A 15,127-nucleotide genomic window follows, 5' to 3' on the forward strand; every position below is an offset into this window, starting at 1 on the left:
TCCTCACACCAGTCCAGTGTCAGGCATCTTCACAGTACATTTCCTTTCACTCTCAGGAACTGCCTAGTCACAAGTGTGTTCTTTAGGCTGCCTGGGAAGGTATATGTAGGAAGGGCATGATGGGATTTGCAGTCACAGCTAACACTTCTCCACCCACATAGCCCAACAAGACCACCAGTTACTATGCTTTCCTCACATTTAAAGGAAATGTACTGTCAAGATGTCTGACACCGGTGCCTGGTGTTTGTTTGCTCAGAACTCCCATCTAGGCCTTGTACTCCTCACACCAATCCCCAGTGTCAGCCATCTTGGCAATACCTTTCCATTAACTGTGATGTGAGGAGGGTTAGCTGTGACTGCTAATCCCATCATGCCCTGTCCTCCACACACCTTCTCAGCCAGAACAAATAGCACACCTATGTACTGGCAAGATAGCTGACACTGGGGACTGGTGTGAGGAGGTCAAGGCCTGGATGGGAGTTTTGAGCAGATCAAACAGCAGGCCCCTGTGTCAGCCACCTTGACAATACATTTCCTTTCACTCTCAGGAACTGCCTAGTCACAGGGATGCTGTGTGGGCTGCATGAGAAGGTATTTTTAGGCAAGGTATGATGGTAGTTGTAGTCAGCTCAAGTACTCCTCCTCCCACATAGTCTAGCGAGACCACCTGGTACTATCTTTTCCTCACAGTGAATGAAAAAAGTACTGTCAAGATGTCTTACACTGGTGCCTGGTGTTTGTTTGCCCACAACTCCCATCGAGGCTTTGTTCTCCTCACACCAGTCACAAGTGTCAGCCATCTTCACAGTACCTTTCCACTTACTCCCAGGGAATGCGTAGTTACAGGTATGCTATTTGTTCTGGCTGTGAAGGCGTGTGGAGGACAGGGCATGATGGGATTTTAAGTCACAGCTAACTCTCCTCCTCCCACATAGCCCAACAAGACCACCGGAAACTGTGCTTACATCACAGTTAATAGAAAAGTACTGCCAAGATGCCTGACACAGGGGCCTGCTGCTTGATTTGCCCATAACTCCCATCCTGGTGTTGGCCTACTCACACCAGTCCCCTGTGTCAGCCATCTTCACTGTACATATCCACTCAATCCCAGGGAATGCATTGTCCCAGGTGTGCTCCCGGGGGCTGGCTGGGAAGGCGTGTGGAGGACGGGGCATGATGGGATCTGCAGTCATAGCACACATCACTACCCACACCCAAAGCAACCTGTTCATAATGGCCAATGGCTACCTGACAGTGAATGGAAGTGCTCCAGCAAGATGGCTGACACTGTTGCATGCTGTCATGTGCACAAGGAAATGTTGGGAGTTGCATTCAAGTCCTACATCATGCAGCAGTTTCAGCCTCTGTGCCACCACACTACCCTCACTGTTATCCTTTGCCTAAGAGGAGTACGCTGGGCTGGGTGGGAGGAGGGGTGCAAGTTCCAGCAGCAGAACACAAGCACACAAATGTCTGTACCTCAATGCTCCATGACAGAAAAAGCAAGAAGGCAGACTTGGTGAACTCATCTGTCCATGAAGGACAAGGACAATCTACAGGATGTGAAGAGGCACAGAGCAAATCAGAAACACAATGTGCTACTCACAGCAATTCGCAGGTGCCCAATGAGATGAGAATTAGGAGTACATGCCTCAAAATACCATAAACATATGCTCCCATACATTCCTGACTGTGAGTGTGTAGGTAGCCACACCAATGTCACTGCCAAAAACATGCACAAAGCCCAGCACATATGCACAAACCTTGCAAAACATTGCAAGAGGAAGGGTACGTATGTCATTGTAAAAGCACAGACGTGTGAAATACTAACACCAATGTGTCACACACAGTGTGTCACTTGACAGTCAATGTCCATGTCCATGAAAAGTTAAATAAAGACAACATGCACATGTATGCACAGAGCTGGACATGCTCATCAAAACCCCTCTGGTCAAAATGACAATGTGCTCAGAAAACATAAGACTGCACCTGTTCTGATGGAGGACTATCTATGTATATACAATCATCCAAATGTACAATAGCAAATGTAATGTGTATGACACGATGACTTGTGCAAAAACACAACACGCATTGTGGCTCTCATCTATCCACATGGCCTGCTGGAAACACTGCAGGAACCAAACAGGCCACTCAGTCACAGACTCTGGTTGACCCTGAGCTCTCTGACGGTTACGTCTCTCACCCCTCTTCGGATGACGAGGAACTCCCTGGACCCTGCTGTGTGGGTCAGCCTCCAGCAGCTGTAACATCTGCAACCCCTATGATGAAACGTGCATCAACAGCAACACAGGGCACTCTGGAGTGGGCGAACAACATCACCCCTGTCAACGCTGAAGGAGGCTCAGAGTTGTCTGTGCATGCAACTACTGGTCAGGCTTGTGTTGGTTGGGGTGGTGGGAGGGGACGTGGGGACAGGTGCCATCATGCAGCAGGTGCTGATGAGGAAGCAGACCCACAACTATCACATATTCTTAGTGCAACCAAGACTGCACCAGAGACTTTGACTAGGTAGGTGGGATCCTCAAGGAAATGCTACAGAAGTAGGCTGCCCATTATGCTAAAATGGACTCACACATGTCCTGAATGGACTCACACATGTCCTGAATGGACTCACGCATGGCAAAAATAGACGATCTGACTGCGGTGTACAGGGACATACTCACCTGCCTCTGGCAGATTGCCAACAACATGACCACACCTCCCTGTGTGGTCACTACATCGGGTGCTTCCGCATCTGCAACTGACACAGGGAGAAATGTGGACTCTGGCAGAGAGTCCCCTACACTGGCGCAGCTTGCACCTGAGAGTCCCCCAGAAAAACGGAAGAGGGGTAATCCGAACAGGGACACATGAGAGACAGATGGCTACGCATCCCCCCAGGAAGTGACAACCTGCTCCTAATATCCTATATTGTGTGCCAGGTGATCACTTTGTGACTGCCACTGAACTGTCCCACATTGGATGGAGGGTCTAAGTTGGCCAAAGGACTCAAATGTCTATGGAATTGCCTCAGAAAATCTCATCTACTGGCACTACCAACTCCTCTGTGAACTTTGTCCATCATAATTTTGTACAGCACTATCCCTTCTTGTGTGCATCAACACATGCACTGAAATAAATCACTCTTCACACCATACTCGCTTTAGTGGTGAATGAAACACTATTGTTCTGATTGAAATGAGGCACAAAAATGCTTATAATGAAACGGCAATGCCATTGGCTGAGAAACAACTTCAGGAATTCCCCTACTGGCTTGTGAGTAGATGAAACATGACACAGTATGAGAGATACACACAACAAAGTCATCACAACACCCATGGCACATGGTATAGATCACTCCACTGTTTGTGAATGAAACAACTTTGCAATGCACAAAGAACAATCATTGTTAGAAAAAACTTCTCATCAGGGCATATATACAGTATGTAAATGAATGTGGGATGTGTGTAAACAGACAAGGCACACCGCAAAGCACAGGTTTCTTCCACAGGCACAACCTGGTACCCTCACACTAAATGAAATCATATCACACTGTGACAAAAAGCACAAATGACCAAACTGAGCATCAGTACTGAAGTTACTGTGTGGCCCAGGAAATCTGATCCAAAGTGAACTTGCAATCTGTCACTGCATCGTGGGTGTGGGAGGTCACAAGTTTCCATGCGCCAGCAATAGGATCCTGGAAAGGAGATACATAGAACACTCAGGAAATCATTATTATGTTGCCACATCTTCAAGATACTTATTAGATTCACCAATTTGTACATGTAAACACTAGTTAGGATTCATGTTACCACTGTACCTGGGACACTACAAACTTAATAGACCCTAAACAACACAGATGATGATGCTAAGTAGCATACACACACACACACACATACAAACATATCACACACTAGACACATACCATGTAACCAAAGTGCTTTGTCACCTCATCATTGTATATTTACACTCATGTGAAAAATGTGTTGATGAGCTGTCTCCTAATATCCTCCTCCTCCTCCTCCTCATCATCACTGGCAACATGTCCCAGTCCTGGATCCTCCCTTTGATGGTCTCCATCATCTTGTATAACTGAAAGCTTATTCCTCACTGCCAGGGTGTGGAGCATGCAGCATGCAAAGAGGATCTTACTCAACTTCACTGGGGAATATTGGAGGGCTCCTCGGTATGGTCCAGGTAGCGGAATGTTATCTTCAGAAGACCGAATGTCCACTCAACCACTCGCCTGGTCCTCCTCAAAGAAACGACCCTCAGCAGGGGTGACAGGGTTCTGGAGTGGTGTCAGCAACCACAGCAGTTTGGGGTATCCAGAGTCTCCTACATTGAACACAGAAAATATGTCAGTTGTCTGAAAACAGGGCACATACTGACATACAAGCAACACACAACAAAGACCAACCACACGATGTACCAACAAGCCAGGCACGATCGAGTTGCAGCTGAGACATCAACTGGGGGATCCCACTATTTCTCATGATATATGCATTGTGTGCTGATCCAGGGAAACGCGCACAGACATGTTAGATCGTCATGTCAGACAAACATACCACCAGGGCATTTATGGTAATGCATACAATTCCTGTATCTTTGTTCATTGCCTTGTGGCGGAATCAAAGCCACATGTGTTCCATCAATGGCCCCAATGACATGTGGCATACGCCCCAATGCATAAAAGTTCCCCTTTATGTCTGTCAACTGTCCTGGTGTTGGGAACTCGATGTTGAGGTTTCAGAAAATTCAACAATGCATCCAAAACATCCTGAAGTACACGGCTGAACATTGTCTGTGACATCCGACCAGCAGTAGCCATAATATACTGGAAAGACCCTGTGGCAAGGAAATGTAGGGCCACCATCACCTTCACCTTGTGGGTCAGAGCAAAGGGATATGGGCGTCCAGGTTGCATATGTGGGGCTAACTGGTCTGCCAACTCTACAATAGGGGGACTGCTGAAGCAGTACCGCCTGATGCTATCCCTTTCTTCCATGGTCTGGTGGTCTGGGAAGGGTCTGTGGACTGCTGGTCTCCTGTGGTACCTATGTTACAAGTGGAAACGTATTTGAGGACACCTTCCAATGTATGAAAGAACATGCAATTACACACATGCAACATTAAATCAAGACACAATGAAGTCTGAGGCGTAAGGTTCAGCCTAGATACAGAGCACAGCTATATGACCCTTACCAGACATGTCGCATTGATATGATGGGCAACAATTACAGTGCTGTACTGTAATTAGTCACTGGTGTCTGTCACTGTCCATGTGATCAAACATCACATACCCCACACACACCTAACAAAGTATCCGAGATATAGGTTGGTGACAGATATCACATGGCTGAAAGGTACACAGAACCGGATCATGTAATGGCAGCTATGTGGGACACCAAATACAGACAGCAGGTCACCATGCACACCCCTGTCACAGGGTGGACACTGTCATGATATCATGTCTGACAAAAATGTACTATCACATACACATAATTTTTAGAATGTGTGGCACATTTTCATTTGACAAACATCCATATATGCCTGTAACACAAAGACACAACAGCAACTCAAATGGCAAATACAAGCTCATGTGGCAGCTAAATATCATGAAGAAAAAAAATTATGAAGTGCCTGCATTGTACAAGATTTAGACACTGTAGATTTACAAATATTTTTAATTACAACTATGCACTTTACAACACACAGTCCAACAAAGCACTGAATATGTGTGGACATAACGGGGCATATTAGCATGGAATAGCAATATTTATCGCAAAATGCGCTTAGCGCATTTTTTTTATTGCTGCCTATCGCTGGATGTGTTAGCGGAGAAAACATGCTATTAGCAACGTTTTTCTCCATTTTGCTAAAATATACAGCGATAGTGGCGAAATGCGTGAATATTGCTGGAAATCCAGCGATATTCACGCATTAATGTCAATTGGGACTTAACCTGAAAATCCACCCCCATTGGATAAACAGGTAAGTCATTATAGCGATAATCTTGCTTAGCACAATTTTTTTATTGCTATGCGATAGCTGTGTTAGCGATTGCATGTGATCAGCACAATATACAATATTTATATGTTGTTGACCATCATGAGTGATGTAATTGGCTGACATGTGTAAGCACAGTGGCTGAAGTATGACCTGTACTCAGTGTGGTACAAACATATATGTGCAGATTCTTGCTATTGGTGCACACAGGTCTGCGTAAACAATGCTATGCAGCTGTGCAGCCGGTGAGACCAATGCGGTTGCCTAAGACAATTCATTCTGCTCATACTGCCAAATGTATTGCCCCAGACATACTGCTCAGTGTAATCACATTTATCTCATGGACCAAGTACAGGTATGCCAACTCAGGCCATCAAATACACTGGCACATCACATGTTTATGTGTCAGGCAACGCTTTCACCATTCAAATGTGAGAATCCATGTGCCAGACTCTGTGACAGTGAGTTCATGTGCCAATCTTTGAAAGACACAGGTGGGCAATCTTGCAAACCTGGCCAAACAACAAATGTATGTATTTCGTATCACATATACTTCTGTTTACATGTCTGTTTCATCCCTTGACTGTGCATACTGGTGGCTTGAACATCCATGTGTATGATGCATCACTTTCAGCTTGAGAAATGTAAAATTAGCATGTAAACACATCTGTAACCTCACATACTCTGATGGCTAACTTGGGCAATGTGACCTTGTGAAAGGTTTAAAATTGTGTCTAGCATGTAAGGGATGTGTATACTCAATACCTACAGATGTGGCTTGAAGCAGTAAAGACAGGATTGTGAAATGGTGCGGACTGCAAACTTAAGATGTAGCGGTCCTGTAGCAAGAGTCCGTACAGACAGTGGAGCCAGACAGGACAGTGCCATAGTGTGCCACATGATGTTTTGTGATAACGCAGTATTTGTACTTGGAATAGTTTTTGAACATTTTCAAATTTGTAACTCGTGAGCAGGATACACTGTGCATGATATCCACAGTATTCACCCTAACACCGGCCATAGCTGAGACAAGATATTGGGCCATTCAAATGTAACCCTGACTAGGCCTACAACATTGGGGAATAAGAAATAAGATTCAGATGTCTGACCTGCCAGCAGTGGACCAAAGACACTGGACACATATACACAATCACTGTTATCTGTTTAAAATGAGTCATGTGCTGACTATGCAACATATGTGTGAACATTTTTCCATTGGCGTACAAGACATAGGTGCATATCATGATGATTCAGGATGAAAGAATGTTTAGCATGCCACATTTCACAAGCGCATCCCATTTGCTGTGTCAGTACAAGACTCCCTTGCAGGAAATGAGACAGGTACGTAATGACACAAGACTGTCAGGGCATTACAGATCAGACCACCTATTATATAGTGTGGTAGCTGCTGTGCTTGTTGTGGTATTTTACATTGATATCAGCTATGTTGCACATGACATCATATGTGTGGGAACCATGGTTTACTGGCAGACTGACAAGTGTCATGTCCACATAAGTGAAATGATTACAAAACCAAAGTCAAAATGATGCCTATGCTTGGTCTGTGAATTGTTGTAATGATACTCATGTGTCAAGTCTATACAGATATATGATGTAAATCTCTTTCTCATCCTTGTTCACAGCATCAGCAACATTCACTGGAGGAGGTTCAGCTCCACGGACCAAGGGGAAGTGGCTAGCCAGACTGGGTCTAGTGTGGAGAAAGAGGGACCCAGTGTAATGGAGGGTGAGGGGAGCCACAATGGGAGCAGGTCAGAGACTACAACATCAATTGATGACCACTCCAGCTCCAGTGATGACTCGCTTGTGGTGTTGTGAGTTCCCAGATCAGGTCCCCCAACATCGGACCCTGCCCAGATGACCACCATCTCCACCCTCACAGCTGCTCCCATTCGGAGTGTCTGTGGACCCTCCCATGTTAGGAAGCATGTCTCCTTTAGGCCAGGCAGTGAACCCCCTGTATCAGTCTCCCTTGCTGCCCTGAGTGTGGAGGCCATGGATTTGCTCCAACAGACCCATGTGTGGCAGACATCGATGCTGAATGTCTTCCATGCACACAGCAGTCTTTTGACAGAATTGGTGTCATACATGGAGGGCATCTCATCAGACATATCTGACCTACAGTGATCTAATCAGGCCACAGCCTCCTCACTGACGTCAGCAATGTCCCTCCTGCACCAGTCCCTCACCCGTCCTTTCTCTGTCCCATCCACAGTCCCAACTAACCTACCTGACCCAAGCACACTCACACAGGCACATGCACACACAACAACAGACACATGCAGTGCACAACCACCCAAACAAAAGTCTAAACACACATGCACACACATTCAGGGGACTGACACCACACACACTGGAGAGATGGCCGAAAAAGTCAAACACCTGTCCACAACCACTCCGCATTCCACAGCTACCTTTTCCTCCACAACCCCTACCCTTGTATCTCCTGCAACCTCCTCTTCCCAGCGGGTCTTCCTCTATGACCTTGGCTTCTTCCCCACTGACCTATTGCAAGGGGAAGAGGAAAACCCCAGCACAGAGAGGAGAACCACACTTGCCCGTACCCCCTCCCCAAAGAGGAAGAGCACTGAGCCCCCACCCGAACATCCCTGATCTAGAAAAGTCAAAAAAGCCACCACCAACCCATACTTTCACCCCAAAATCCAATCCCAGGTCCCCCCTCCCAAAGGGCACACCACAGACCCCATCCCTGTTTTCAACATCCATCATTACACCATATCCAGGAAGATCAAGCCCTCACCCCCTACCACAAGCAATTTCCCTCCTACAGCACCCCCTATTAAGTCTGTTCCAGGCACTGCAATGGACCCCCCTCAATCTGGCCAGTCAACTGCAGTGGACCCCCCCTCGATCTGGCCAGCCCACTGCAGTTGGCCCCCCTCAATCTGGCCAGTCTACTGCAGTAGACCCCTCTCAATCTGGCCAGTCCACTGCAGTAGACTCCCAATCTTGCCAGACCACTGCAGTGGACCCACCCCCCCATCTGACCAATCCACTGCATTGGACACACACACACCACTATTTCCCATCTCTCCCGAAACCCAAACCAGTCCTGTCCCTGCGATGCCTGGCTTGCTTCAATAGATGCCCCTCCGAGTGGAGGTGTTCCCTTGTGATTGCAGTGCAGGCAAGCGATGGAGGGTGATTTGCCCTGAACCCCTCCAGAACTCAAAGTAATGGACTGGCCATTGGCCTTTTTTCATGGTTTGAAAAAGGAGGTGTCCCAAAACTTGGTAATAACTCAACTGTCATTAATATGCAAATCTTGTTGTGGATATACAATGATGCTGGGATGTGATGGACTACATCTAGTCCATGGCATTTGAGACCTATTACAGTATGTATCTTGAGTCTTAATTGTCTACATTTGCAGGCTGTCATCATCAACATTGTTTTTGGCCCTGATGGTGACATGCAATTTCCAAACTACCATCTTTGACTTGCACTGCTGCACATAGGTGGTGCAGACATTTGTGAACATTGTGCATGACTTTCAAAGTGCAACCGTCTAGGATGGCCATGCAGTTTAGCACTGTGATATGCAACAAGTCAGCTGTCTCATCAGTACAATTGGGTACACATGAAGTTTTACTATGTGCAGGATACTTTGAACACACCCATGTACACAGGCTGATGGTACAAAAGTATTATCTGACTTGTAAGTGTTGGAGCCATGTCTGGGTCTCATTGTGACATGGTAGACCACTGCCATGAAAAAGGTAGGCACAGGTGGCCTTCCACTGTAGGGAATTCCCATCATGGCAGTGTGTTCATCTGTGACATAGTCTGAGCCCATGGTGTGTGAGGTATGCCGGAATATCCATCTTCAAACCCCGTTTCCTACAAAGACTCAAGTCCCTGCAGATTTTCCTGTTTGATAACTTGTCTGTGGGTTGACTAATCCAGTGCTTTGTCAAACTATTGGGAGTTGTGGCAGTCTGCTTTGGTCTGGCTACATCATGTTGAGTAAGTGTTTTGGCTTTGTGTGCTTTGACTTCATATATTGACCCACACTCCTGATGTAATTGGGAATGAGTATCTTATGTGATTTGTGATTTCTGCTTGACCAATGATGTTGGCCTTTTGAGCCATGCAGGATGCTGTAACTGGTCACACCAAGCTGGCATATAGCTGCAGGGATGTTTTTGGTATGTCCGTGTGCAACATGGGTTGAGCAGAATGGAGTGTTTGTGCACAGGTGTGTAGTGTGTCCATCTGTCATGCAGATGCCACTGGAGTGTGTGTCACTTCTATGTTCCTCATTGGCACACAGGGGAATGACAGTAATTGTTTAGCACGGTTTATGTCGCATCTGGTGAGCTTGCACACAAAGGGTTGGATTGATGGAGACTGGTGTGTGGTATGTATGCATGGAGTGTGGACTCCTCTGTGATGGCAGCAGGACAATTTGAGATAGTGTCAGGAGGTGTGGTGTGTGACTTCATGTCATCAATATTGGTTGTGTTGGGGGTCATGGAGTGTTGCACATTGTCCCTTTGTGAGTGCTTGTCATGCGGAGGTGTGAATCCAATTATGTGAGCTTGATTCAGTGCTTCCACCCGGCACAAGGTGTGGTAGAAATGTGTCGATGTAATGGTGCGATATCCCACTGGAAAATGTTGTATAATGGCATGTGATGAGAGATGTGGTCTGTTGCACAAATGTGCGATTTGAGTGTAATGGTGCAATTCAGGATGAGTGATGTTTGATGATATTGTGCATGAGTCCATGGGGATATTGGTCATGGAAGTCAAATATAGCTGTGACAGGGCAACATTGATACAAGGGCTGACTAGTCAGTGGATTTGTGGATGTGAAAGTATGTACAGCAGTGATGTGATGACTTGTGCTGGATGGTGACATGTGAGGTGTTATCCATTTGTAGGATGTGTAGTTTGAATGTGTGTATGCACATTTTCCGCAAGTGACACTCCTGTGTACATGTGCTGTTTTGGTGGATTACGTGGTGATATGCAAATGACAGAGTACACAGCCATCACAGTATGTATGTATCTTGTGAGATGTGGTGATATGTGGAGTGTGTGTGTGTGTGGGTGGGTGTGCTGTGATGCTACACAGTGTGGCATGAGTGCAGTCCAAAGTATCACTGAATGGGCGGGTGGTAATGAGAGTGGTCCATCTGACATGTAACGCTTGTCATCTGCTGATGATTGAATGTGTCATCTACATTTTGTGCAAAGAATGATCTGAGAGATGTTGCGTACATGGTGATGGAGAGTGGTGCTGCAAGTGTATGTGTGAATGTGTTGAGGGCCGTACACATTGGTTTGTGTATCTTGGGTTGTAATGGTATGTGTACTGGTCTGGGGTTCATGGTGCAGAGATGCTACTCCACCTAGATGCACCAGGGGTGTCCTATGACGTGCTTGTGTGTTTGGAAGTTATGAGAGATGGACATGTAGCGCGACAGGTGTGTTGTAGGGATCATTCCTGTATGTGTTGATTTAATTCACAACTTGTGTTGAAGTTGACATTTGCATATGTGTAGATCATGTGCCTGTGTGTGGTCAATGAGAATTGCCAGAGTTTATCTGTGGCTGTGTCAGGTATCTGATAACGCTTGCTGTCTTTCAATGTATGTTCATGTATGCTTTTTGTGATGGGCGCCATCAGTACACTGGTGTTTGCAGTACCTATTTGCATAACAGGAGAAGTAGCCTCCACCTAGCCTTGGCTTGTGTAAGTCATGTATGGGAATACGTGCAAGGTAGCACTTTGTAGTCAGTGTTGGCCAATGATTGTTTCTTAATGCCCTGTGATGGTGGCCTTAAAGGGAGGTGGTAGTTTCTTCTCATGTAAAAACATGATAGGGTAACATTGGCTGGCAGCACATTGCTCAAGGGGGGATTGTCCCCTCAAGTGCTTATACACATAGGTGTATTGATATGCCACCTGTGCTCCGACTAGTCCAGATATGCATCCATGCACTTCACAGTGGACTACACACATGTGTGTAATCAAGGCATTGTGACTTTGACTGGCCAAGGTGTGGGGGGACCAGGAGAGTGGAGTCATTGTGATGAGATGCCTGGTTGTGGAGAGACAAGAGCCTGCACTGTGAGCAAACTCACATGTGACACATGAACATTTCACCAAGTTCCATTTGGTTTAGCATCATCAGCATGTTTTGATTTCTGTCATCTGGTTTTGCAAGTGTGGGCCTTGTATGTGTCAAAGAGGGCTCCAGAGCAGCACTTTGGACCCTATCCTGTAGCCTGCAGGCAACATGTCTTATTTATACATCTCCTTGATGGATTTCAGGATTAAGAGACAGTGTTCAACTGCCAAATGTGGTCAATGCATATTCTATTATGCACATGTACACCATCCTCACCAGATTTACAAATGTCTCATGGCTTGTGTCCAGCTATGTGTGTTTGGTTTGTGAACCACAGATTGACACACCTCCCCTGGCATTGTCACCAGTGCATGCAGATTATCTTACACATTTGGCTGCGCATTGGTGCCTACAGACGCTGTTGTTGTTTCCTCTATCTGCTGACACATGCCTTCCAAGTATTCTGCAGTACACACTCTTCATCTTCAAAATGGCATTAGTGAGCAGCTGCACATAATGCAGCTTTTGTGGCTAGATGCAGATTTGCTGTGACTGACATGCAAACAAGTTGACAGAGTAAATGGTTTGAACAGTAATTGTGTGCAACACCCACAGGTCACACATGGTGAGTGTCTCCTACATTGTTGTTGGTCCATGCTTTTCTACACAGCAAGTAGGAATGTGGTCTAGACATGTAACGCTGACAGCTGTGACACAACCACTTCTGGTTTGTTGTAGTAGGAGGCTAATGATTCAATTTAGTGTGTCTGTGGAATTGTGTGGGTTTGGTTCCAGTATCCTCTGTGCTTCATTGTACACCGACACATCACAATTACATCCTTCTTTGAGTAGGTGTACTCCTGTTGCCCTGCATGGTTTGAGTATGTATTGTGGTGGACAGATGATGTGACTTTGTGTCACATACATATGTGTGTCTGTCACTTCTTGTTACACCCTCAAATGTGTGTTTGTCCTAGTATGTTGCATGCTGGGTGTACCTTCCATGATACAGAGATTCCACCATTGGGCATACACAACAGTACATGGACCCATGTTTGTATTGTTATCACAATGTTGGCTAGTCAATAATGGATTAATTGTCATACATCCAGTAATCAACACTGTCATGGTGGGCTCTGCAATGCCACCTGTTAAGGGAGGTTTCGATGAGGGGCGATTCTGCTGATCAAGGTGGGTGGTGTTTGCACTGGCAAAATGTGCCTTGGCTCCCGGCTAGCCCCTACCTACAAAGGGGCCTCCCTGCACCACCTATGCCCTAGGAGTCATGTTTGTGTATGTGAGATGACAGTGCTTCTTGAAAGGCACCTGACACATTGTGCAACAGTTCATGTGCTGAAAAGTCTTGCCCCCATCCTCAATTTGCATCACAGTGGCTCACAAGACAGGTTACTGGCAGCAGAGTCCTGTGGCCTGCAGGGAACTATGGAAGTGAGTCAGTCTTTATAAGTGTTTTTGGTGTTCCCCCATGCTTGGCCCGAATATGACTCTGGTGCACCCACTCATTAACCAATGCCTGATTGCACACATTGCCAATCCAAGCACTATATGGAATACTTCCTGATTTGACTCAACACGCATATGGCTCAGTGGTGTTTAGCCCCCAGCCGCACTCATGCACATGTTCTGTTTGTTCAGCAGTGTGTATCTGGTTGGCTGTCTTTGTGCATCTCCCCCATGTATTTTATCTGTCTTTGAAAGGCATTGAGTGGATGGTGTGTTTTGTTTCTTTCTCTACTGGCCATGTGCCTTCTACATCTCAACGTTGCATATTCCTTAGGTTTGTCAGTAAACGTTGCTGCCACAGTGTGGAACTTGAAGTCATCAAAACAGGACTTCATGATCTAATCATTTGTATTTGACACTGCTGGTAGCAGATATGTGGGTTGATGCATTTTGGATGATCCCATGTCACATTTTGCAAGTTAAAATTATTTAAAGTGTTAGCCCCCAAAAGCACTGATTGGCTGCACATGGCTGAGGGTTTGGAACATCCACAACAATCTTTGCCTCAACAGTGCAGGGGATGTTTGCCCCACATACACCACTAATTGCAAGATCATGCTGGGGGTTTGAGCCCCAAAATTACCTTTTTGTCACTAACGTGTTTAGACCCCCCCACATCCTAATTGCAGGACCATTCTGGAGGGTTGAGCTCCAAAATTACCTTTTTGTCACTGAAGTGCTGGTGGGGTTAACCCCCCAAATCCTAATAGTATGACTATGCTGGGGGTTGAGACCCCAATTCACATTTGTAAAATGTTGGGGGGTTGTCCCCAATACCACATTATGGGTAAACATTATTGCCTGGTGGCACCCAAAAGCACAATTTGGCATGACGATGCAGGGAGTGTTGGGCATCCACCCCTCTACAAACATTAGATGGCTGTAAGTGTTGGGCATCCACCCCCCTATGGGCATTAGATGGCTGGGAGTGTTATGCATCCACCCTCCTACGGGATGGACCACGTAGGGAGTGTTAGGCATCCTCCACCATACGGGCATTAGATGGCTGGGAGAGTTAAGCATCCACCCACCTATGGGCATTAGTTAGCTGGGAGTGTTAGGTATCCAACCCCCTATGGGGTGGACAACGCAGGGAGTGTTAGGCATCCACCCCACTATGGTCATTAGATGGCTTTGAATGTTGGGCATCCACCCCCCTATGGGCATTAGATGCCTGGGAATGTTATGAATCAAACCCCCTATGGGGTGGACAATGCAGGGAGTGTTATGCATCAAACCCCCTATGAGCTGGTCAATGCAGGGAGTGTTATGCATCTGCCCCCTATGAGGTGGACAATGCAGGGAGTGTTAGGCATCCACCCCCAATGGGTATTAGTTGGCTGGGAGTGTTAGGCATCCAACCCACTATGGGGTGGACAAAGCAGGGAGTGTTTGCCATCCATCACCACCCTTGCCTCTACAATGCTGCAAGTATTACCCCCCCCCCCCCAGTACTGAGAGCGGTTCCTC

Source organism: Lissotriton vulgaris, chromosome 2_1, assembly GCF_964263255.1.
Source record: "Lissotriton vulgaris chromosome 2_1, aLisVul1.2, whole genome shotgun sequence".
Lineage (NCBI taxonomy): Eukaryota > Metazoa > Chordata > Amphibia > Caudata > Salamandridae > Lissotriton > Lissotriton vulgaris.